This window comes from Tamandua tetradactyla, chromosome 5 (assembly GCF_023851605.1).
Source record: "Tamandua tetradactyla isolate mTamTet1 chromosome 5, mTamTet1.pri, whole genome shotgun sequence".
Classification (NCBI taxonomy): domain Eukaryota; kingdom Metazoa; phylum Chordata; class Mammalia; order Pilosa; family Myrmecophagidae; genus Tamandua; species Tamandua tetradactyla.
Window position 1 is genome coordinate 8,082,074 of NC_135331.1, and position 25,258 is coordinate 8,107,331.

At 39.5% G+C, this 25,258-nt stretch overlaps 2 protein-coding genes across 12 annotated transcripts in view; one reads left to right on the forward strand and one right to left on the reverse strand.

The window, feature by feature from the left end:
- ZNF664 (zinc finger protein 664) overlaps positions 1–10,212 on the reverse strand; it is a 58,474-nt gene extending 48,262 nt beyond the window's left edge. For 8 of the 10 annotated variants that reach the window (XM_077159616.1, XM_077159621.1, XM_077159620.1 and 5 more), the window contains exons 1-2: positions 9,634–9,771; positions 8,899–9,033 (exon numbers count right to left, since the gene is read on the reverse strand). The gene's annotated coding sequence lies outside the window, so the exon portion shown is untranslated. Of the gene's footprint in view, positions 1–8,898; positions 9,034–9,448; positions 9,528–9,633; positions 9,772–10,043 lie in introns of those variants that run through there. The other 2 variants (XM_077159622.1, XM_077159623.1) reach the window with 2 other exon arrangements.
- A 104-nt stretch (positions 10,213–10,316) lies between these two features.
- Positions 10,317–25,258, forward strand: part of CCDC92 (coiled-coil domain containing 92) — a 38,848-nt gene continuing 23,906 nt past the window's right edge. The window contains exons 1-2 of one of the 2 annotated variants that reach the window (XM_077159608.1): positions 10,351–10,463; positions 10,948–11,111. The gene's annotated coding sequence lies outside the window, so the exon portion shown is untranslated. Of the gene's footprint in view, positions 10,464–10,947; positions 11,112–25,258 lie in introns of both variants that reach the window. The other variant, XM_077159610.1, reaches the window with a different exon arrangement.

The window sequence follows — 25,258 nt, forward strand, 5'->3', positions numbered from 1 at the left end:
CTTATCTTCTCTGACACTACAGACCACAGACCTTCGACTTCCTCTGTGACTCTGTGGCCTCTGTGTTCTAATCCCATTATGTAAACCCCTTATTCTCAAACTGTCTTATGAGGTCCTGCTCCTCTGAAAACATCTGTAGGCAGTTTCATCTTAGCTCTCCTTGGTTCCTTACTTAGGCCCACACCAATTTCAACCATCTAGGCTACTGGTTCCCAACTGTGGCTGTAAAAGAAATCCTTTCCTAGGACTCTGTGTTTTAGCTGTTAATAAGCCTCCAGAGGGCACTCAAACTTTTGCTCAGAAAGTATTAGAACTTGAAGTGAATTTAGCAATGAATTACCACCTCTAACTAGTAGTCAAGCATCATGAAAATATGAACCTACTCTGTGCAGGTTCCCTGATTCTCATTGTTTGAGTCTGGGGACCCATCACAAGGTCCTATCCTATGATAATATAGAAAGTACTAATACTTTACTAAATATTGGTTAACTAAGAAAGGTGACCTATGTCTTCTAACCCATGTTGAGTCCTTTAAATGAGTGAAATATTCTTAAATTCTACCAGGCTCAATCATATGTACATATTTGACCTATACATCTAAGAATGATTTTGAAAGCCAGATGGACATAGTAAAGTTTACATTACAGAAGAAAAGGGGTTAATTATTTTTATGAGTTGTTCTATCATTTACCTAAGGGGCAGAATTTATAATCTTTGGGATTTAAGTTTGCTCTGGTCACAAGATGTTCCTCTTAAGATCTATCATAATACCACAGAACACACTACAAAATAAGATGTAGAAATAAGCTATGATTATTTTATGAACTTGCAGGGGCATGAAAAATAAATGAGCTCTAGAATAGCTTTACTGAATTTCTTATATCAGGTGACAAAGGGGTCACTGCATATTCAGAGAGTGAGAATAAAAATACAGAAATGCCTTATTGTTAGAAAGCAGTATGAATTACAGCTTTTTAAAATTAAACTCTAAAAAAAATAAACTCTGGATTCTCTGATACATCTCCAGAATTTTATTTTATTTTTAAAAAATACTTCCTTCTTCCTATTTCTGTACAAACTAATATCTACTATAGCTAACCATCGATTATCCATCTTGTAATCTTCCACTTGAATAAACTGTGGCAATATTTTAAACCTAGGCTAAATGACTTCAATTCCCAAAACCAGTTTCATTCCTTATCACATCTCTGAACCATTTAAAACTACTGCTCCTTCCTATTCTTGATATTCTCCCTTTGTATTCCAGAACACCACTTCTCTCTCATGCTCACCCTCATCTGCATGCCTCTTGGCCAGCTTGACAGATTCATGTGCACTGCTAAATGAAATTGCAAGGAGTCACTTCATGGTAAACTGGGGTCTAAGCCAATCAGAATTTTTCTTAAGAAGTCAGAACTGTAAAATGAAAAGACCAGGCTATGTAAGGTGAGCTGTTAGGGCTTACAGACTCAGGATACTCTTTGGGAGTGGCCATTTTGGGGTCACATACGTGACATGTAGCAGAGACAGAGTGCCTGCAGAGAGGAGAAGCAACACAGAGTAGACACACACTGAAGGAGAGAGACAAGAGAGATAAAAGCAGAGAGAACAACTACACTAACTCCTGCCAACTTTCCACACACTTGTGGGCCCTAGCCAAAGAAACAATCTTGAATTCCCAGGTAAATGCTTCAAAAATCCCCCTTCTCTCAAACCATTTCAAGTGGTTTTATGTCTTTCTAGCAAATGCTCTCTGATTACAACATCCTCCTTCCTCTCTAATGAATTATTCTGTCTCCTCTGCAAGGTATGTTTCCCCACAAACTTTTCCTCCAATCTACTATGCCCCAAGCTCTTGCTCTAAGCTTCTTCTCATTTTGTTCTATGTGTTCTCGCCCACTTCCATAGCTTCCACTACCACCTACAAGGCAAAGACTATACAAATGATCCTGAAATCTTTATACTTCTAATGGCTGGGTGGACAGTTCCACATGGATGTAGGTCTATTTCCTGGCCTGCCTCTATGTGGAACGGACCAGCGCATCAATGTCAAAAGAAAACACTCCAAGTAGTAAGTAGTACTTGGACAACAGAGTGAACCACAAGAGAACAACTAATTTCCTTCAGAGAAGCCCCTACTACCTGCTCATAGCCTGTCGGATCACAAAGACAATCACAGTATTACTCAAATTCAGAGTTACACATTCTTAATAATTCCATGTGAAAGACATCGACAGTCCACAATAAGATGGAGAGATATTCACTGGTCCTAAACAATCTACAAAAGTACAATTATGCTTCAGGGAAAATATTATTACACAGAAACAATGATTTTAATAATGGATCAGTACATATCACCCAGTTATTAACAAAGCAAAGCATATATTTGCAACATAAAATCATTCTTAAAAAAAAAAACTTCACTCTTGGCAAGGAGGTTTTGGGGTGGGCGATGGTGGCTCAGTGGCAGAATTCTCCCGTCACGCTGAAAACCTGGGTTTGATTCCTGGACCCTGCCCATGTCAAATAAAATTAAATTAAATTAAAAAATCATTCTTTATAAATCCTTTTCAGGAAGAATCTACATATCCTCTGAGTCCTTCAAACTCAGCATTTCTAAAATGGAATTTGACATCTCACCAAAGCCAGCTCCTCCTACTGTATTCCCAACTATGTAAACAGGGCCACCTCCCTATGCGCTCTCACCCATTCCCATGGCTTCCACTATCACCTATAAGGCAAAGACTATGCAAATGATTCTGAGATCTCTATACTTCAAATGGCTGGGTGAACAGTTCCACATGATGTAGGCCCAGGACACCACTCTATTTCCTGGCCCGCCTCTATGTGGAACTGTTACTATCCACCTTCCTTCCTATCACCAAGTCCTGTCCGTTCTATCTCCTAAATACCTCTTGAACCTACCCACCCATTCCACCTATGCTGTCTCAACTTTAATTCAAACTACTGTCATCTTACCTCTGGAATACTACAAAAGCCTCTAGCACTGACTCCTTTCAATCTATTATCCACTCCAACGTAATCTTTCCAAAATGCAAAATGGGTTGCTATTACCCTGCTTAAAATTTTTGATGGATTCCATTTATTTTCAAATGTAACTTACAAATATTTAGTCATATAGCTTCTAAACTCTGAATTTAACCCCTACTTGCCTCTGCTGGCTTATCTATCCCCACTGCCCACTTACAATTCTAGTTTCAGCCACAACAAACTTCTTCAAACTCCCAGGTTTTGTTTGTTCCTGGGCCACAACACTCTACCCCTACCCCCACCACGCTCCTTTTACTGCCAGGTCTTCACACTTGCTTTTCCCTCTGTTTACCCTTCAGGTCTCACTTCAGCCCTCCCTGACTCTCACCCCTACCCTCCAATCAGAATTATGCACGATGCCTTTTTATGTACTCCTGAGCCTTTCTAGGTCCTCTAGCATATCCACTCTACCATACAGTAAGAACCTTTTACTTGGTTTTGTCTTCCACTAAATTGCTAGTTCAGATCCAGAGAACCTACACCAGTTTCACAATAAAACCTGGTAAATGAATGAATTTCTGTACCTTTATGAAAACCTCTTCAGCCTCACCAACAACTAAATGTCCAGCAGTACTTTCAGCTCCAATTCTGCAGAACCACATTCAGGACCCCCACAACAATATACTCTCCCACAAATTCTGCCCTTTGTCCAATTAGCTAACTCCTACTCATCCTGAGGGACTTGATTAAATTCAACTTGCTCTATTCAAATTCAACTCATCTTTGTGTACAAACACAGGATGGTGACAACAAAAGCTTCAAAACGAAGAAATCCCATGATCCATGCTTAAGTTTCTACACTTATTCTACAGAAAATAAAACTGGAAATGAGTAGAACAATTTTATTCTTCATATTCCTAGGAAGCAATTTTTCTCCAAATGTTGGAAGCCACAAAATTCAAACTTATTCTAAATGTATCAGTTCAAAATGTTTAGCCATAAAGTTTATTTTAAAGGATGCTTTAATATCTGATAGGAAAATCCGTTATTCAAAAACTACAGACCTATTAGCCATGCAGGTAACCTAAGTCCTAGATATACTGTACTTACCTAAATGGTCTAGCTGTACATACTTCCCTATATATTATTCTATATATTATATTCTCTTATATTTTCTCCTAATATTTTCCTAGGCAATGTTTGTTAGCTTTTTAACCCATCTAAAAGTCATTCTGAATATGATTCCAAATGAAGAGTAATTTATCCCTCTGCAATATATTGAACAATCATTTCCCAACTGTTTTGAAATACCAATTATAATGCTTATACATAAATGGATCTGTTACTGAATTCTCCTTTCTTCAGCTTATCAATTTGTCTATTCTTGTGCTCACCATTTATATTACTGTAGCATTACAGTATGTTTTGTTATCCGATATAGCAAATTCCCCAAATATTATATTTCCAATTGAAAAATGTCTTGGCCATTCTAGCATATTTACTCTTTCAGACGAATTTTAGAACTAATTTATCAAGCGTCAAAAAAATTCCCCCTGGGTGGGCCACGGTGGCTCAGCAGGCAAGAATGCTTGCCTGCGATGGGCCAGAGGACCCGGGTTTGATTCCCGGTGCCTGCCCATGTAAAAAAAAAAAAAAATTCCCCCTGAGATCGCAATAGGAACTATACTAAAATTAGTTTTATTTGGAGAGTATTGCTCTATTTACAATACCTTCCTATCCGAGATTGTGTTATATCTGCCCATTATTTAGGTTAGGTTTAAAACCCTTTAAGCAAACCTTTATTTTTTTTTCATAAAGCTGTTGTACATTTCTTATGTTTTACTCCTAAATGTTTTCTAGGTTGTTGCTATTGAGAATCAAATCTTACTTTTCTGTAGAATTAGTAATTATTTCATTTGTGAGATTAAATATCTTTTCAAATGTTTAACCAGCTTTATTTCTATTGAGTAAACTATTCACATCCTGTAACCATTTGCGTGTAGATTTTCCTCACTGAATTTTTTTGCAATTCTTTTTTTTTTAAATATTTTTATTGAGATATCTTCACACACATACAATCCATCCAAAGTATGCAATGGCTCATAATATCACATAGTTGTGTAGTCATCACCATGATCATTTTTTGCATCACTCCAGAAAAAGAGAGAAAAAGAAAAAGAGAAAATCTCATATATCCCCTACCCCTTACTCCATCCCAGCGATTTTTATCAGTTCTTAACATACTGAGGATATTATCTCGTTGCTTATCATTTGCCACCTATATTTTCTTACTTTGCAGTTTAACTTTAAATCCTACGTGGTTTTTTCCCTTTTCTTCTTAAAAAAGATTCAAATTTTTATGCCGTCTAATACACTTTTCTCCATTGTTTCTAATAGCAACTAATAATATATTTGAGTGCCTCTTAAGTACCAGTATCTTTTCCCCTTAGTCTCACAACATCTGTTCATTAGGTGTTATTTTCCTCACTTCAAAATATATCCGAGTCTCAGAAAGGTTCAGAAGTCTGTACAATGGCATGCTTTAAATACAATAAAACAAAACAGATTCCAGTTCAGGTATATCTGATTGCAAAGTTTAGCTCTTCAACACGTAGAACTCTTCTTTCCAAATGTTTACTAAATATTTACTTCTATTTTCCTTACAATTTTGGGGGCATTCATAATGATTTATCATTTATTACATTCATCATACAATAGTTGCTGAGTAGATTCCAGTGACCTGTACAGATTCTCTTAAGTCAACGTGCACTGCTTTAATAAATGTGGCTCTATGTATTCAGTATCCGGTAGGATTTGTCACATCTTATTACTCATAATGACTTTGTCAAAAATGTACATCTCCATAATATTTAACCATTGCATCCAGGAATATGGCCTGCTTTCAATTTAGGATATACTTTCATATCTGTTAGGAAATTTTTGTAGTCACCTCCAAGGAGACTGTAGTTGTCTCAGTAAGATCATGTCACCATAGTTTATATTTTTATTGCATTGTGATCGCAGTCTTTTTAAAAACTTACACTATTTACCAGATCATGTTTTTTGGTATTCGGAGACCTACTGATTTTATACATGCACTGTGTAACCAGTCACTTCATCATTTTCTGTCTAATCCTTTTCCTGGTATTGCTTTTCTAACCAATAGTATCTACAAATATTTCTCGTCTTTTCAAAAATTGGATCAACTCACTCTCATTTCATGTATTACTGCTTTGACAGAACCTATTAAAACCTTGTTAAATAACAACTCAATTTTAACTTGGCTCTGATGGTTCTCTGTATAGTGTGGGCAAATAGCTTAACAAATGTGTGTATTTACTCCATAAAAAATTACTTTATATTCTTTCTTTTATTTATTCCTACTTTCTAAGAATAAGAAATGAGCATTTAATTTTAAATCAAATATCTATTTTGAACCAAGTTGGTAGTCTCATTTCAGTATGAACTCCAAAGGAAAGAACACATCTCTTCTAGATTGTCCTCTCATATGACCTGCTAACTAGTCTCCCCCATTTCCACTCTCTATCTCCAGCCCATTTCCCACACCATACATGTAGCAGCTGGAGTGGCTGTTTGAAAGTGCAAATCTGATTATGTCCCCTCCCTGCTTAAAATCCAACCCTTGTAATGGTTTCCCATTTCACTCAGGTTAAATACAATATCTTCCATATGCCCTACAAGACCCTACATGATCTGGCCCTCTGCCTAGCCATACTTCTACCTCACTCACTACTTTCAGTCCCTGGAATGGGCAGCTTCTCCCCCTTCACAGCCTCCCACATATTGTTCCTCTACATGGAAGATCATCCCTTCCTTCACTCTACACTAACACCTACTCAATCTTCAGATCTCAGCCTAAATCAAAAAAGTCCTTCCTAGGCCCTACTCTTTGCAATCTAAAATTTGGTCCCCTTTTTATACTCTCATAGCAGGTACTTAAACTTTCATGGCAAACATCACAGTTGATGATTATAGATGTAGCTGGGTAACTAATTTCTGATATCCGCACCCTTCCCGCCAAAGCCACATACACACAGAGTATACTCCAAGAGAACAGAGACAATGTTCATTTTGTTGGCCACCGAATAGGAACACAAATATTTTTCAAAGAAAGAAAAATACCTACAAAGCTCTTAATTGTATTTTTTACATCTTAAAATGATAGCCACTGGGTAGGCCATGGTGGCTCAGCAGGTAGAGTTCTCTCCTGCCACGCAGGAGACCCGGGTTCAATCCCCAGTGCCCCTCCATGCAAAAAAAAAAAAAAAAAAAAAATACCCATCACATCATTTAATTAATATTTAAATTGTTAAAACTCTTTCTGACATTGCTTATTAAGTGGTTTTACCTGAAGTACGGAAACACTAACCTGTGTCTGCTACTGCAGGGAAAATACACATGCAAATTTACATCACTAGCAAATAAGTTTTAAATATTACAATGAGAGTTTCGTTTTATCTAGTGTTCAATTTGCTGATACGTGTTTATTCAAAAACAACTAATTTATATGCCTTAGCTTTTAAGGCATATAAAGCACTAGGGACAATATGCTTTGTAAAATATTCTTTAAGAGATCTAATGTATTGCCAGTACTTAAAAAATTAATTGTTAACAAAATCATGAATTAAAAGCATTTGAAGCTGATTATCTCTAGCATTCTTGAAATACACATATCTGGTTAAAAAGAAGAAAATATAAATTATGTTGCAAATAAACATTTTTTGGATCACAAAGAGTATTAAAACCAATGTGTATACACCATTTTACATTTTACAGAGCTTTCGCATGTCTGGTATCATGGAACTCTGGGAAGGAGACTGAACAGGTATTATCACCCTCTACAGAAGAGAAAACTGAGGCTCAGAATGATTAAGTGGTCTCCTCAAGGTTACAGGAAACTTGTAAGTGGTAGAGTCATAACTACACTGCGGGTGGGTAGGTGGGGTAGAAATGCAGGTACATTTCTTAATCAAAGAGAACTTCCTTCCTAAAACTCTAGTCTCTGGAATTAGCGTAGACTTCACTAAAATTTAATTTTCCCAAAGAACAACAACAAAAAAGCTGTTTCAAACATAAAGGTTAAACTTAAATTGCCATCAATCAGGAAATGGCTAAATAAACTATGGTATTCCACATTATGGAACATGATGCAGCAGTTCTTAAGAATGAGTTAAAGCAATATGTGCTAAAACTGAAAGAGTAGATTACTTGTTAAAACAGCAAAAAATAACACAAGTAAACACACGTTGTACTGGTATTTTTTAAGATCCCGAAGGATAACACACTCCAAGCACAACAGTGGTTAACTCTGGAGAGAGGGGTTGGAAGTCAAAGACACTAGTCATCTCTGTCATATTTTTACAAGCACGTGCATTATTTACTAATTTAAAATTATTTTTAAAGTTGATACTAACCTAAGTTTCAACAAGATCATTTTTGTGCTCTAAAAAGCCATGTATCTATAAATAAAGTAGAGGCCCTCTCTAAATGACAAAATATATAAATAAAAACAGTTCAATTCTATTAATACTATAAGCTGGCTAAATATCACAAATGTTTCTTTACGAAGGCAATAGCTCAGAAATGCTTTTTAAAAATCGAGTCTCTTCTGTTGCAATAAGACAACCAATAAACAAACTATCAACCAGAAGAGGTACGAGTTGGCAAAAAAGGTTTCACAAAGGAGCTGAGTTTTGAGGAAAAAGAGAGATGATTTGGCAGAGAGATGTAGGAAGGTTAATCCAGATGGGGAAATGTCTGGGAGGTGCATATACTGAGTTAATCGGAAGCAAGGGACAGTAAGAAAACTGAAGTAAAGTCCAGAAAGAGGAGAGGATTCCCTTGGATGTGGGAGCTGAAAGGGAACTGCTTTTCCATCCAGTTTACCTGGGTGAGAAGCCGGCCCTTGTTATGGTCAAACAATGGAGGCGTCCAGCGGCAGCAGCATTCTGCGCTGGGTGCGCGAAAGGTCCTTCATCACCTGAGTACTATGCTCGTCTGGCTCTGCTGGGACGGAAGGCGCTAGAAAAAACACAACATTACACCATGCAGTGAGGCTTCTCCGCAGCAGAGCCCGGCTCCCTGATCCCACGGCGCGGCCATTACCGCCTCTCCGGGGACCCGCCTGGAACGGCTTCAAGGCGCGGCTTCACGGGTTGCTAAAGCTGTTTTGCTCCCCCTTGCCTCGGCTCCAACAACAATGGAGCCCAGCTCGGGAGTCCGGCTCCCGCGGGGCCTGCGTGGGGCCTCCGCCCGGCCTCGCCCCTGCCCGCTGCCCATCCTTCGCCTCGGGCCTGGCCGCCATCTGTGACCCCCAAATCGCTGCACCCCGGCACTGCGGGCCCAGGGACGATTTTCGCAGGCCCGAGAGGAGGCTCTCTCCCCGGGGCCTGCCGCGGGGCCATGGGGCCGCCCGACTGCGGGGAGCTGCTCTGACCTTTCCTCCTGCTTCCCAAGGGCCGGCTCCGGCTCCAGGCCCATCGCAAGTGATGGGTTGTTTTTCTTTTCTTTAACCCACTCATTCTCCTCCCAACCCCTAATCAGCCTCCCTTCCCCCTCCCACCCTCCCCTTCATCCAGAAAATAAATAAAGAGACTACATGTCGGGTGCCCGAAAACTCACTCCAAGTGAGGGGTGTAAGCGCCCCGGGCCGTAGGCTCCGCGCACCCACCCTCCCTCTCCTCAAGGGACACCTCACAGGTGCGCCTCCGAGCCGCGCGCGCGCTCCGCACACCCAGACGCCTCCGGGGGACAGCGCGCGTGCGCACGCACGAGGCAGACGGGTCCCGGGGGAGCGGGGACCGCACGCATGCGCGCCGCCCGGCCCGCGCCCCCTCCCACCGCCTCAGCCCCCCGCCCCGTCTGTTGCCCGAGCGCGCTTCCCCCACCCCATCCCGGGATGAGCCCAGCTACTTCCCCTGCCCCCACCGCCCCCCCGCGCGCGCGCGCGCGCTCCCGCTCGCCTCCCTCGCTCCTCCCTCCCACCCCACCCCAGGCCAGCGTTACCCTGGGCAACCGCACTGCGACCGCACCTGAGCTGTGCGCCTGCGTCCCACTGGCCAGACTCTCCCTTCCCTAGCCCCGCCAAAGCCAGGGGAGGGGGAAGCTGTGGTCCCCCCTCCCCGCTAAGTGAAGTATCGATCCGCTGCCCCCGCCCCTCCCCGCAGACACAGACCCGCCGGCGCCTTTGCCGCCCGCCGGTCAGTGCGGCCAGGCCTCGTCGCTCGGCCCCCCGCTCCCAGGGTGCACCGCGGCGAGCGCTCGGGTGGGAGCCGGGTGATGCGCTCCGCGGCCGGCGCAGACTGACCTCCCTCGGCGGGCCGGCCGGGGCAGGGCCGGGACCCGGAGCAGCCCCGCCCATGGGCCGCTGGCCCCCGCTGCCGCCCGCCGGGACGACGACCGAGCCGAAGGGGGGGCAGCCGCCAGAAGGACCACGACGTCCGCTCCCGCAGGTGAGGCGGGGCCCGAGGTCTGACCGAGTCCAGCCCCGCTCACCTGGTGGTACCTGCAGGGAGGCTCCCGGGCGCTGGCGGACGGCGGGGGTGGGGGTGGAGGCTGAGGAACCGTTAGGGAGAGGACTTAATTTAAATTTTTTAAAAAGCCCTCACTGCCGGCGCAGGGGGGCTTCCTCCCGCGCCACCCCCAAAGCGTGGAAGAAGCGGTAGCTCTTGGGTGTTCGCTGTGCGGAGACAACTCCGGGAAAAATGAAGCGATGGGAATAAGGGCATAAGGAGGCGCCGCGATCCCCCTCCGGCTGCCCACGGGGTCTTGCAGCCTCTGACGAGGAGGGGGGTGTCCTTGCCAGGGCTCGAGTCCAGGGTGCGGACCGTACGCGCCGCGCATCCAAGCCAGTCCGATGGGGGAGGAGAGGCCGGCCCCGGGGCTGCTCCTGCCAGCCCTGGGGTGGGATTGTTGGGTGACGGATCCGCATTGCAGGTGCATCAGGAGCGCCCCAGGGCCTGGCCCGGCTTTGTGTGGGATGCTGTGGGGAGGAGGCCGTCTGAATCCACATCGCCTTTTTAAGTGCGTTTTCCCACCCGGTGGACGTTAGAGACCCTCCCTGATGTGTTGAATTCTCTCCTATCCCATTAACCCTTTACGTAAGTACTCTACCTTACAGCCCTTTTCTGAGGCTTTGATGTAGGATTTAGTTTACCCTAAATAGCTATTTCCTTGTAATTCATGAAGCTGAGCATAATGCTAATATGCAGCACAGCCCCCGGCTTGGCTACTGAGCTTTGCTCTGCTACGTGAGTTACACTAGTTTATCTAACTTGCATTATCATGCTGAATCTGTATTTTTTATTCAAACCTCGATATTAAGTAATGCGATCTATTCTATTAATGAAAATGAGGTAGCCTAAGAGAAAAAATAATTATGCTCTGTAATTTAGGTTGCAGTAATCGGTGCTATAAAAAAATACAACTACGAAGATATAATATATTACACATTTCCAGAAACCTGTAAGAGTGTTAATATTAAAATTGCCCTTTTAAGACTTTTAGGTGTGTGCTTCATTTAGAGAGCATTTTTATTTTATTAAGTGATTTTTTTTGACAGTCAAGAATTTCCCTAATTTCCTTGCCATTGAATTGTAAGGAAAAGGATGCTAACATTTAAAGTGACTTTTACCTCCAAAGGTGTTTTGAAATTTATGTATTTCTTTTGGCTGAACCTTTATCTTATGAGACCTATTTTGGAAGATAAAATTGTTTTTAAGTAGTCCTGTAGATCATATTGCAACAGTATATTTAGCTTAGATATATTTAAAATCTAAAGAACAGGAAAGTTATTTGCATGTATCAGATTTTTACTGTAACATATGTAAATACATCAGTCTGTTTTTTTTTGAAATTAGATATTTTTTATCGTTTACTTTAAAAATGACTGAATCCATTTAAAAATAGATTATTCATCTAGAGTTCTTAACTTGTTCCCCTTTCATTCATTAAATTAATTCATATTAACAGTATCATTACCTAATTGGTGGGATATGTTTGTAATTATATTGATATTAATAACAGTATTGATGTTTTTTAAATAATATTTTATATTATGAAGCATTTTGTCATATTTTTGGCAAGATAATACATGGTCAGCCTCTATCCAGAACAAGGTCAGCCATAAATAGTTCCTAATACATAGTAGACACATTTTGTTAACTAAAATTATATCTACTGAACTGCATATCCTTTAGGGCAGGGACAGTGTGCCTTCATACATTAAGAGCAAAATAAATGGTGAGTCATATTGAAGTTCCAGACTAGTTAAGTAGGCGCTAGCTTAATTACATTCATTAATCAAAGCTCCAGCTTTGATTTTTCAACTTTAGAAGGGTTTGGGCAGGAAAGTGAAAAATCCAAATTGCTTTCAAATATCTGAATTTCCATCATGAAACAAGGGGATTTTATTTATCTGTAATAATTCCTGAGTACAGAAGAGGGTATTAGTTACAGGAAGATGTATTACACCTTGACAAAAGCAGTAGTTGCTTAGGATTAAAACCTCTAGCAGTGGAAAGAAGGGCTATCCCTTCACTAGAGGTTTCCTGTTAAGTGGGTTCGCCACTTGCTGGAATGACTACTAGGAAGCATCACCTGGAGTGTGGGAGGAAGGTCTCCGGGGGGGCACTTTGGGGTTCCCGTCGCAACTGCATTTCCCTTCTGTGGTTCTTTTTTTATTTCTTATGCTGGCTTCTACAGTTTCTGTGGGCATAAAGACATCTTAAGCACCTACCTGATCCCTGGAAAGATTTTTACCTGGGTAGAGGCCAGGCTGGTATCAAAATGTTTGTAATCCTGCTTTGCATTTGTATGGGCCCATACAGGTAATAAAGCACTCTTACGTTCAATATTTTGTTTTAAAAGACTCTTTAATTATAAGTGATTTTTATTTTTTCCTTCAACTTGATTTTTCACAATGATTATTTAATCAAAGGGAAGTTTACCCTTTTCTATGAGGGCAAGCAGAGGAGTCTTTTTTGTTTTAAAGCTCTTTTTTAAAATGGAATGACATCAGTCGTTTTTGAGAGTCAGCGAACTGTGAAAGTAAATAGATCTTGTTTCCCCTTAGCTGAAAATAATTATTAAAAGATAGTGGTTAAAGGGTAGGAGGTATGGTATGTATGAATTTTCTTTCTATTTCTTTTTCTGAATTGATGCAAATGTTCTAAGAAATGATCGTGATGGTGAATATACAACCATGTGATGAAAAAAACCGAGCAAACAACAAAAGATAGTTAAGGGCAGCTCTTGCCCATGCTCTACATCTTAGTTTGTTCATTTCATTACTCAAACATGACTCAAATTTGACAGAAAAAAGTTCAGACATATCCACCTACAGTAAGTTGCATTATTTTCCGCACATTTCATTGTTTTTAAATATATGCTGGCAGTTGAAGGTAAAACAAAAGTGAAGAGAAACAGAATTACAGTGTACTGAAAATATTAAGTGAATTGGAACATTGTGTTTGAAGAAAAAAAGATATACCCTAAGCCAGCTTCAAGATGATGGTTTATCAAGAATAAAAATAATGATCTATCCTTTATAACAAAGGTTAGGCTACTGACCATCAATCAAAATGCACTTATTAAGTGGGTCTGTGGGGTTAGGTTTCTAGTCCATGGCTAAGTAGCAGAGCAAAGTCTCCTATGAACACGAGTGTGCCCAATTAGTGCTCTCTACACAAGGACTTACATGGCACATGAGGGTAGTGAGGCCAGCTGATTAAACCAGTGTCAGAAGAAGTTGGGGAAGAAAACAATTCTGAATCAATGTATATGTATATTTAATTTTTAAAAAACTTCAGAAAATATTTCCTCTCTTTTTTCTTTAGCAGATGAATTTGTCTGATGCTTTTGTGCCTGTAATCCCTTAGGTAGATTTGGGCATGATAACTCAAATAAGACAAAGGTTCTCAAATTCTGGACAAACAATACATCATTTATTTGTATTATATGAATGAAGGGAAAAGAGAGGACTATCAGGTTCTTCCAATGAACCAAAAAAATAAGAAAACTTCATAAGTGTTTATTCCTTGAGAAAAAAAAATAGCACATATGCCTCTCTAAATGTTTTTGCCAGTGCAACATATTATCAAGTAAGGCATCAGTCTAAAAAGCAGATGTTTTAAAGGTGAAGGGTTACATTTTACAGCTCCTAATGGTAAGCTCTGAAGACCAGGTGTCTTAAGAGACTCCTTTATCATCAGAAAACAGACTAAGAGTATACATGTTTATCTAAGTCTCTACAGTGGACAGCAGACTAGGATATACTCAGTATTTTTGTGATTGTTCCCAACCTACTACATGATCAGAAAGAATTTTATGAAGCCATAATTGTTTACTTTTCTGCAGTTAAAGGGAAAGAGGGAGTAAGTTTCTTCCTTATATTTTTGAGATTCTTCATACTGGCTGAATTCTCAAGAGTGAGCAGTGAAATTCCGTTGGTTTAGCACCAAACAATATGCAGGCCTGCGAAGTTTAAAACTTACAATAAGAGGGAAAAGAAAAGGGCAGAGAAACTTTTAATAAATGGAATATGAGGCATATTATACTCTGTCCCTACAGTTTTTCTCTTTGTTGCTGTTCTGGCAACACATAACATACTAAATTTCGACCTACATAAGATCTCTTCTCTTGTAGTCCTTAGATTTACTTCCCACTCTGTTTCGTAATACACCCTATGTCCTTCTTGTTTAATATCCAGATAAGAAAGTTTACAAAACATTTTTATACTTATTTTCTTATGTAACATTATTGCTACATAGAAATTATAATTTCCAATATTATTACAATACAGTCTTTCTTAAAGTTTTAAGTATCACCTAAAAATTAGTGTCATTATACTCTGAAAGGGCCATCTTTAATGTAATATAGAGTATGTGTTAAAACACTTGTTCCCCAAGACACTTCCATCACTGTCATAGCACAATAATCCAGGTATCTCTGATTTTCTAATAGGGTGATAAGCAGATAAACTGTAGGAGGTTAGGCTCATGCCATACTTTAAACACTGAAGGTGGCTTTTTTAACCCCTAGTTGAGATTCTCATACATATCAACCCAGGTGAAAGGCACTCGTGGTCTTTTGCCTCAGTGACTTGTGGCATGTGAGAGCAAATCCAGTTTTTAGAATTACTTGTCTTACACATTGGAAAGAAAGATGATTTTTTTTTAAATTTTTATGTTCCCATAGGCAAGAGTATAGGTATGGCCTGTCCTTTTCAAGGAGGCTTAGTCTCTTCTTTAGTAGTAAATCATCTTTATCTTTTGTTTGGGTCTCCATGACCCAACCAAAAAGTTCTGGTGGAATAATGTGGCACCTTTCAGCCATTAGGGTACCTGCTTACTGACATGCGCTGTTGTTCTTGGAGATTAAGGAGGTGGGGGAGGACAGGCCATCTGCACCGTGTGATGGTTCTCAAGTGAGGAATTATTTTCCATCAAGAATGTGGTCAAACCTATATATCATGCCTTATACAAAAATTAACTCAAGTTGGATCAAAAACCTAAATGTAAGGACCATAAAACTCCTAGAAGAAAATGTAGGGAAGCATCTTCAAGGTCTTATAGTAGACAATGGTTTCTTAGTCTTTATACCCAAAGCACAAGCAACATAAAAAAAATAGATAAATGGGCCATTCTCAAAATTAAAAACTTCTGTGCTTCAAAATACTTTATCAAGAAATGAAAAAGCAGCTTACTCAGTGGGTGAAAATATTTGGAAACCACATGGCCAATAAGGGTTTAATATTCAGAATATCAAAAGAAATCCTGCAATTCAACAATGAAAAGACAAAAAGCCCTATTTAAAAATGGGCAAAAGACTTGAGTAGACACTTTTCCAAAGAGGAAATACAAATAAAAAGTACATGAAAAGGTGCTCAAAATCACTAGCTATTAGTGAAATGCTAGTCAAAATCATAATGAGATATTTTACACCCCTAGAATTGCCACTATTAAAAAACCAGAAAACTACAACTGTTGGAAAGGTTGTGGAGAAAATCAAACATATTCAGTGCTGGTGGGAATGTAAATTGGTACAGCTGCTGTTGAAGACAGTTTGGTGATTCATCAGGAAGCTAAGTGTAGAATTGCCAAATGATCCGGCAATCTCTCTACTAGGTATATACCCAGAAGAATAGAAAACAGATAAATGAACAGACATTTGCATACCAATGTTCATAGTAGGATAATTCCCAGTTGCCAAAAGATGGAAGCAACTCAAGCGTCCATCAACTGATTAATGAATAAACAAAATTTGGTTTATACATACAATGGAATATTATTCGGCTGTAAGAAGAAGTGAAGTCCTGATGCCTGCGACAACGTGGATGAGACTTGAGGACATGTTGAGTGAAATAAACTAGACATGAAAGGACAAATATTGTGTGGTGTCAGTAATATGAACTAATTATAATGAGCAAGCTCATGGAGTTAAAATCTAGAGTATAGGTTACCAGATGACAGGTGACATAATGAGTGTAGAGTATGGTGAGCTGATGCAGAACTTAATAAAGTTGGTTATAAATGTTTGGAAATGGATAGAGGTGATGGTAGCATATTATAGTAAGTGTAAGATTGCTGAATTATGGGTGTGATTGTGATTGAAAGGGAAAATTTAGGGTCACATATGTCACTAGAAGGAAAGCTAGAGGTTAAAACCTGCAGCCGTGTAATCCAGTGAACCCTGCTGTGGACGATGACTGTGGTTAACAGTATAAATATAGGAATGTTCTTCCATGAACTGGGAGATAAACAAAAAGAGAATGTGATCACATCAGTTCTCGAAAGAAAGTGGTTTATCAGTACACTAAGATGGTAGTCTTAGGATGCAGCTCAGAGATTACAAGTTCAAACCTTAATGTTTGAGGCACAGGCAGACTTACTTGGGGGAAGACTAAATAAAAATTGAAATAAGAACAAAATGAAGTCAGAAGAGAGACAAACCTTCTTAGTGATAGGTTGAGTGATGTGTGTTTGGAAGTTTTCTTGTGTCTACTGCAATGTGGATCTCAGAGCAGTTTGGGATGGTCAGGAACTAATTCTAGAAGGTGGCATTGAATTTAGAGTAGTGTAGTCCCAAAATACTCCAGGACCTTCTGTGTAGGTTATCATTATGAGTCTGAAACTCAAGTGGGAAGTAGATTATTAACTTTGTGCCTTAGGGAAAAACTGAGTTTGATTAGAAGCCATCAAGCAGTTGAGGCCAATGTCTTCCTACAGAAGAGGCTGTGATTCCTTGGCACTTGACATCAGTATTTGTACACAGAAGAACCATAAAGCCCCTTTTGGGGAAGTATAAGTGATATTTTCAACGGTTGAGACTCAGTGTGCAACAAGTCACCCATGTTTCTCACACCTGTGAATGACATGCATTGTGTTTTTGTTTTCATTGGTGTTCCCTGGTGATAGAAAACATCTTCATCTGGCACATTAATGTTTTGCCATTGGGGAAATAAGCAGAAGTCTCATAAACCTCATTCATTTTTTTGGTGAAGGAGGTCCCAGATTATTGTTTGCTAATCCTCTCATGTTCATAATCAATAGGTAGGGCATTTGGCCACTTCAGTCCAGTTTCCGCAAAATCCTGGCCAGGTTATTTTTCACAAAAGTTCATTTTGGCATTTGTATTAGGGTTCTCCAGGGAAACACAACCAACAGGATATATGTGGTGTATATGTGTGCAATGAGATTTACTATGGGACTTGGTTCACATGATCGTGGGGATTGGCAAGTCCAAATTCCATAGTGCAGGCACAAGTTGGGCACTTTGGTAAAGGTTTCAATGAATGCCCCAAGAGAGGCTGTCTGTCTGAAGTAGAGACAGAAATTCTTTCTGACTGCTGAAATCATCAGTTCTCCCTTTAAGGCCTTCAGCTGATTGGGTGAGACTTCTCCCATTGCTGAAGGCCCTCTCCATTATATAGAGATTGTAGATGTAATCAGCCATAGATGCAATCAACTAACCAATGATTTAAATCCCCCAAATATCCACCCAGTAACAGTCAGGCCAGTGCTTTCTTCATCGAACCGTTGAACACCATAATCTAACCAAGTTGACACATGAACTTAACCGTCATATTTTGCCCCCTCTTCTGATTCTTCTTCCAGAGTGAGGAGCCCTCATTATTTTCACAGTTGTCCGTAATTAGAGTGAGAGTCAGAAGAAAGGATAAGGAAGAAAACTAAGATTTCATGTTTGAGTGAGGACAAAAATTTTTGTCATGTGATCAGAATATACAGAGGCAAAGAAGAACCTTTGTCACTTCCTGTTCAGAACAGATTGTATACCATAGATCTATTTTTTTCCTGTGAGTTCTTAGTATTTTCTCCTCAATCAAATAAAGTCCTTTATTGATTAACTTTAACATACCTTGATGCAAATAAACAAATACACACATAGTCTTTCCAAACAGTATATTGAAATGACAGTATACTATTTAGAGATCCAAAACTGTGATTTTTAAAATTTTGTCAAGCATATCAGATGTCCATAATACATTGATTTAGTCATCTTCATTTGAACTTTATTAAGAACAAATGTTCAAAAATATTTAGGAGAACAAGCATGGGAATTGTGTAGTGACAGTGTAAATGTTTTCTCTCTATTTGAGTTTTAATTTCTTTAGAAGTCTTTAGGTAATTAGAGAGTATCACCTAATTTCCTCAGTACTCTACTCATCCAAAAGGAATTAGGAATTTTAGAAAACATATAAAAGTAACTTTGAAGCATAATTCAAGTGTTGATATTAAGAATTTGTCAGAGAAATATTGCCTCTTAAAACATGACTCAGTTGATGGAAGTGGAGTAACTTTATAGGTTGACGTGTAATAAAAAGCAATGTATAATTATTATGTTTATTAAGTTATATCTCGCTTTAGTTGTATACTCACATTTAGTATTTATCTACTCTTAAATAATAGTATAAGTAATCAATTAGCTGATCTGTAAGGCAAGTGGAAGGAGTTTTGGGAACTTTAATTTAGCCTTTTTGTGAAAATGCTACTTTTTTGTATGAATTTAGATATGTAGGATTATCTGTCTCCATCCCCCGCTAGAATGTAAGCTCCATGAGGGCAGGGTTTTTAATCTATTTTATTCATTGCTGCATTCCAAATGTCCTCAGCAGTGTCTGGCTCACAGGTGCTCAAAGAAAATGCTTTGTTTAAGAATGAACTGTAAAACTTTACGCTGCCACCACAGACAGAGGCCATCTTCTTTTATACCCCCGAATTCACAAAACAATGTGTCAAATAATTTGCCTTGAGTATTAAGAGAACTTAAATAACAATTATTTTAGGTCATCTTCCATGTTATATTAGAACACCTTCATTCTTGTTCTTAGTACAGAAGCTTTTTTAAAGATACTTTTGCAATTTATACCTGTGTCTTTAATTTTTATTTTTAAACTAGGGTTTCTTAAACTGACTAATTATTTTTACTTTGGAAGAGATATTTTCCAAGTATAAAATAATTTTAAGGTTTACCAGCGCAACACTAATTTCACTAGCTCCTTCAATATATTTGTGCAAATTACAAAGTTAAAATTATAACTCTTTTTGTAATCAGGGTTTCATAGTGAATGTGCAGCCTGTACTTTGATTTCTCCCAGCCTGGAAAGCTTTTTCTAAAAGTGCTAGTACATTGAAAATATTAGGAATTTTAACATGATTTCATAAATTTCTTGGTAGTTTTTAAAATCCTCATAGTATTTAGTGATCTCCTTAAAAACGAGAATTTCTTTGCATTTGAGAACATTTCCTAGAGATTCACTAACTGTTCTAGATCAAAGGTTACTCCATGGAAACTATACCTGTGTCAACTTCAGTGTGTCCATTTATTTTCTCTAGAAATCTGCAGCTTTTTAACTTTACTGCTGGAGTCTATATTTGGGGTTCCAAATTCTTTTGGATACCCCCTTTCCATTTCTCGGTTCACTTAAGCTTTCAAACAGGAAAAACGAAATCTGACACTGTCAAATAATGGAAAAAAAATTATTACATTCTTAGCCAAATTAGCATTTATACACAACCCTTCCAAGCAAAAGAAAGAAAGGAAATGTACAAATATTTTGATCCAGCACAATGAAGCAGGTCAGGCGGTGCTTTTCTGCACAACTCCCTCACCAGGAGTGTAAGAGGAGAAGAAGCACAAACACACACAAAAAAAGGCCCCTCAGAGTCTTTCACTTGATGTTGTCTTCTTGTCCAGAGGCAGCACTCTCTGTTGTGGGAAGGCTGGGCTTGTCCCTCCTGGAGAGCTCCATCCACCTACGGATCTGAGAAACCCCAGAAGAGTAGAATAAACCTCAAATCAAAAGAAAAAAGCCTGCCTCAGATTAGATTGACAATAACCCAGGGTTTCTCAACCACAGTTGTATTGGCCTTTGGAGCCAGACAATTCTTTGTTATGGAGGGCTGTCCTGTGTGTTATAGGTTGTTTGGCAGTGTTCCTGGCTTCTCCTACCCATTAGATGCTGGTAGTAGCCCATCTCAGCCCCCAGTTGTGAAACCCATAATGTCTCCAGACATGGCCAGCTGTCCTGGTTGGGGGGTGGAGGTGGGGGACAGGACAAGCATCCCTGAATGAGAATCACTGCCATAACTTCATCAAACTCTCGAATAGAGTTCACTAGAACAGCTTATATTCTTCCTTTAATTCTGACTGCTTATAGTTCTCAAACGATAGAATTTACACACTAATTCCAGGTATTCACTGGACAAAACAACAGCTAACAACTCTTATCTTGCATCAACCACAGAACAATGACTATGTAGATTCTCTCAGGAAAAAAAAACAACCAAAAAAAGCTCATGTTAATGGTTTTCTAAGCAGGTGAGAGATTGCAGAACTAGGCCAGTTCCTTTCCAAGTCCCAAGTGGAGATTTCTCTTACTGTTCTTTGCCAGATTATATTTGTGTTAGCATGGAGTCACCATCTTCCTCTCTCTCTACTCCCCATTCAGCTTGGCCATCTGAGTCATGGCACTGATTGTTTAAAAGGGATTTCAAAAGTCTCCATTTAAAGAGTCTTCATTTATTTTTTATCTTCCTTATGAAGAGAAAAGAGGGACATTCCCAAACCCCTCCTCTTGCTAGCCATTTAACCTTAAAAATTTTCATATCTTCAAAATAGAGATGTCAGTTTTAAGTGTAGTATTAGGATAGCAAATCAAGTGAGGCAACCAATGAGAAAAACAAACTTTTTGAAGCTAAAGGTTACATTTTACAGAATTTAGCAACTATCTTTAAAGCCCAGGCATCTTAAAATATTTCTTAATAAAACAACAAAATTAAACATTTTTACACATTTTCCCTAGCACAACAGAGTAAGCTTGATAGTTGTGATTGCCCCCCAGTTGCTCACTTTAACAGAACTAGCTTTTTAAACTAGAATAGTGTCTGCTTTTCTGAAGCAGTAGGAGAGAAAAAATATTTGCTCTTATTTTGAGATTTTTTAACAAACTGCATTCTTAAGAATAAGCATTAGAATTCTTTTAAAACCAAGCCAGAAAGAATAGACCTAAGAAAAAAATGGAATAATAAAAAAGCAGAAAATATACGACAAATAATATTCTGTCTCTGCAGGATATGTACTTTTAAATTTTAGTGGATCACAACATTCTGCCCTCACTGAAGAACAACAGTATAGTGTAGTTATGAATATTGGTTTTGGCCACAGACTGATTTTAGGATGGATCCCAGCCCTGCCACTTACTAGCTGTAACTTTAAGCAAGTCATTTTAACCTCTTTAGGCTTGTTTGCTAATGTGTAAATTAAGGATATCTACTCTTTATATAAAGTGTATGTGGCTTGGCACCTGCCATGTAAAGGCTCAATAAAAGGTAGTTCTCTATTTATACTATTTCCTGAGAGCAAAAAGATATATTACTACAGCATTTCCCTTCCCCTTCATCCTGCATTATCCCTGCCAGGCTGAATTTCCTGAAGTACAAATTTTGCTTCTCTCTCTCTCATAAAATTCTGTTTCCTCATTTCCTATCTTTTCCATCTCAGCTTTTCTGAGTGGCTTTCAAGATGCAACTTAAATGCAGTACTTGCTTTTCTCTCTAACCTTACTTTTCACCACTCCCCAGAACGTTCTCTCCACATCAGCAGCGTGATGGTCTCACTGTTAACTGCCAAAACTTTACTCACATTTACCTCACCAGAAATGCTTCCTCCTACCCAGACCCTACCCATCCTTTAAGGCTCATCTCTAGTCCCAGCCTCTTCAAAATAAAGCTTTATTGTTCACTACAGTCCTTATTCACTCAACATTCACTGTGTGCCTCTGGGTAGACAATGTATCAAGTATTAGGAATGCTACAAAAATCTAGTCCTGGTCCCTGCCTTCCAGGGATTTACACAGCCTGTTTAGGAGCCTCGGGGGTCAACAGAGAAGCTTCAAGTGCTGTAATGGGTGTGCCATTATGGATTAACCTTTCCTTTAGGCACCTGTGCTTGGTACATAACTCCTAAGAATTTCATTCTGTGTTGTTTTCTTTGTACGTTAGTGGCTGTCTCATATCCCCAAATAAATTGTAAGCATAGAACTGAGTACATAGAAGGCACTTTAGAAATCTGTGCTGGCTTGATCTTTAACCTCTAGTTGCATATTTAAAAGAAGAGTTGACCGGCCAACCTATTATAATAGGCTGTGTAAACTTCAAAAGACAAGTTAGATCACAAAATCAATTCTGATGGTAAACTCTTCGAGTGCACTCTAACCTCTTGGTGACTCCAGTGGTCCAGAGCTATTGGAATTCATGGGATAGAACATTTTTAAATCGAAGGTTTCTAAGATGAAATGAATTGTCTTTTGAATTGAATAAAGATAGCTTTATGGAAAACTCATTGCACTGTGCTTGTTTTTCTCGTTTTGCCATGGACTAGTAAAAACATTGTCAAAGCTTGACACCAGTAACATATCTGAATTTTCTAATCTCCACCAAAGCATGAAGTGGGTCCTTAGCTTACATATGACACAACCACCTCTAGAATTTGATGCATTGCCATAAGACAGCTCTAAGAGTTTACTTGATTGGCTCGTAACAGAAATACATTTTCCAGAACTAAGAAAGCTGCACTCGATGTCATCACACAATTTGCTGATTGCTGAGATACTATAGAAGGTTCTAAACAAGTCCACACTTACTTTCTCACAGAAATTAAGCTTTATTTAATTTTTAGGTGGCTTGATAATTGACCTTTTTTATTTGACAGAGCCTTTCCACTCACTGTAATTCCCCTAAGGAGAACATGAACCAGCTCTCCTTCCCTCTGTCTTATTGTCATGCCAATCAGAAATATTTCCAAGGCCTCTTACACTCGCCAGAACAAAATATACTACCTAGTCAGGTAAGGAGCATATGTTAGACCAGCTATTTGGTAAGACCTTTAATTTTCAGTAATCCAGAACCCTTCCTTAAAGGACTAGCTCAGGTTACTGTTGGTATTGGTTCTTCTAGGTGCTGAAGATAAAGCAGGACAAGAAAGAACTCTTGTTCTCCTAGCGTTTACCTTCTAGTGTATGTTGGGGGGGGGGGGGGGGGTGATAATAAAGAACATAATTTCAGATAACAATAAATGCCATAAAAGCATTAAATGGGTCAGTGTGATGATTATGGCTGTTTGAATTAAAGTTTTAATTATTCTTGCAGTGTGAAGTGAGAACAGGCCATAATGGGATATCTGGGGCAATTGAAGAACAGGCCATTTGAGGGACTGTCCATAGTGATGTACTAATAGTAGCAAACACGTAGGCCTAGGCACAGTTTCGTATTCTTCACAACTGTGCTGCATATTTTGGCAGCCACCAGTTGCTTAATTTCATTAATTGGGATCAAATTAAATAAAATTTAAAATTCCGTTTCTCAGACACACCAGTCACATTCCAGGTGCTGAAGAACTACATGTGGCTCGTGACTACTTCATTGAAAAGCACAGTATAGAGCAGGTCCATCATTGCAGAGAATTCTGTTGGATCGCCCTGCTTTAAATAAACTCAATCTTCACAACAACCCTAATGAGGTAGGTATGTTTTCCCACTTTGCTTATAAGAAGAGTCAGGCACAGGTTGTTACATGTAACTTGCCCAAGGCTTCTGGTTAATAAGTGACAGAGCTAGAATTCAAGCCATGCTTGGATCCAGAGCTACCTGTTAAGTCGCTGTAGTGGTGCATGATCCAGTACAGCTCGTCTATATGATCCACTTTCAGCTGGACAGCATCTGTTAGAGAAGTCTGCCTCTTGGTAAGCTCCTGTCATTGGGTGCTTTAAGATTCAGCTAAAAGACATTCTGATCCTAAGGGTGATCCTTTCTGACTAAAAGTGTAGGCCTATGTTAGCACAATTTCTCCTTCCTTAAAAAGAAAGGCGAAGTGGAATATACTTTTAAAAACAAAAAATGGTAAGGGGAAGATGGAGATGCAAAGCACCAGGAAAATATCAAGTATGTGTGAATTCAGAAATTCAAATTATTTAAGCTCTCTACACACCTCAGTTTCCCCAGAGCTGCCGTGAGAACTTCGGGTTCCAAACACAAGTTTGAGATTGAAGAACACCACTTTAGGAAGGCATCAGGCAGAGAAAGTACCAGCCTTTGGAGACAGCTTTGTGTTTAGCTCATGCATTTAGTGTTTGTAAATTTAGACAAGTGTCTTTGCTTGCTGAGCTTCAGTTCTCTGGGGAAAAAAGGGGGGCGGGGTATAATCATCCCTATCTTGCATACTATTTAAAGAGTCAATTATCTATGAACCTGACCCAACAACACCTGGTAAATAATGGCCATAGTTATTAATTTTATTAATGATTTTCAGCTTATAAAAAAATGCCCTTGAGTAGTTTCTTGCCCAGATGCCTTAGACCCAAAAGCTGTGGTAAGGCAGAAGCCAGGAGAGGATGGAATAGATGGTTCTCAAACGCAGTCCCTGGTAGCACACTTACGTGTGTGGTGATCCCACCCTGGGAAAGCACAGTAGGGCCAACTGGAAGCACCATGTGACATGCACATAGCAGCTGCTCTACTGAGGTCGAAGCTGTTCCACACTTTCCCACAATCAGAAAGCAAAGTGTCTGCCTTGTATGACCTGGGTAACCATCCTGCCCATTGGGAAAACTGGGAGGAAAGACAAATGCTTTGGACTTCTGACTGACCTATAGGTTTTGCAGACTTGGAGCAACTAGAAGAAGCTGAAACACCTGAACCTAAGAATTTTGAGCTTCAAATTGAAAGTCTGGG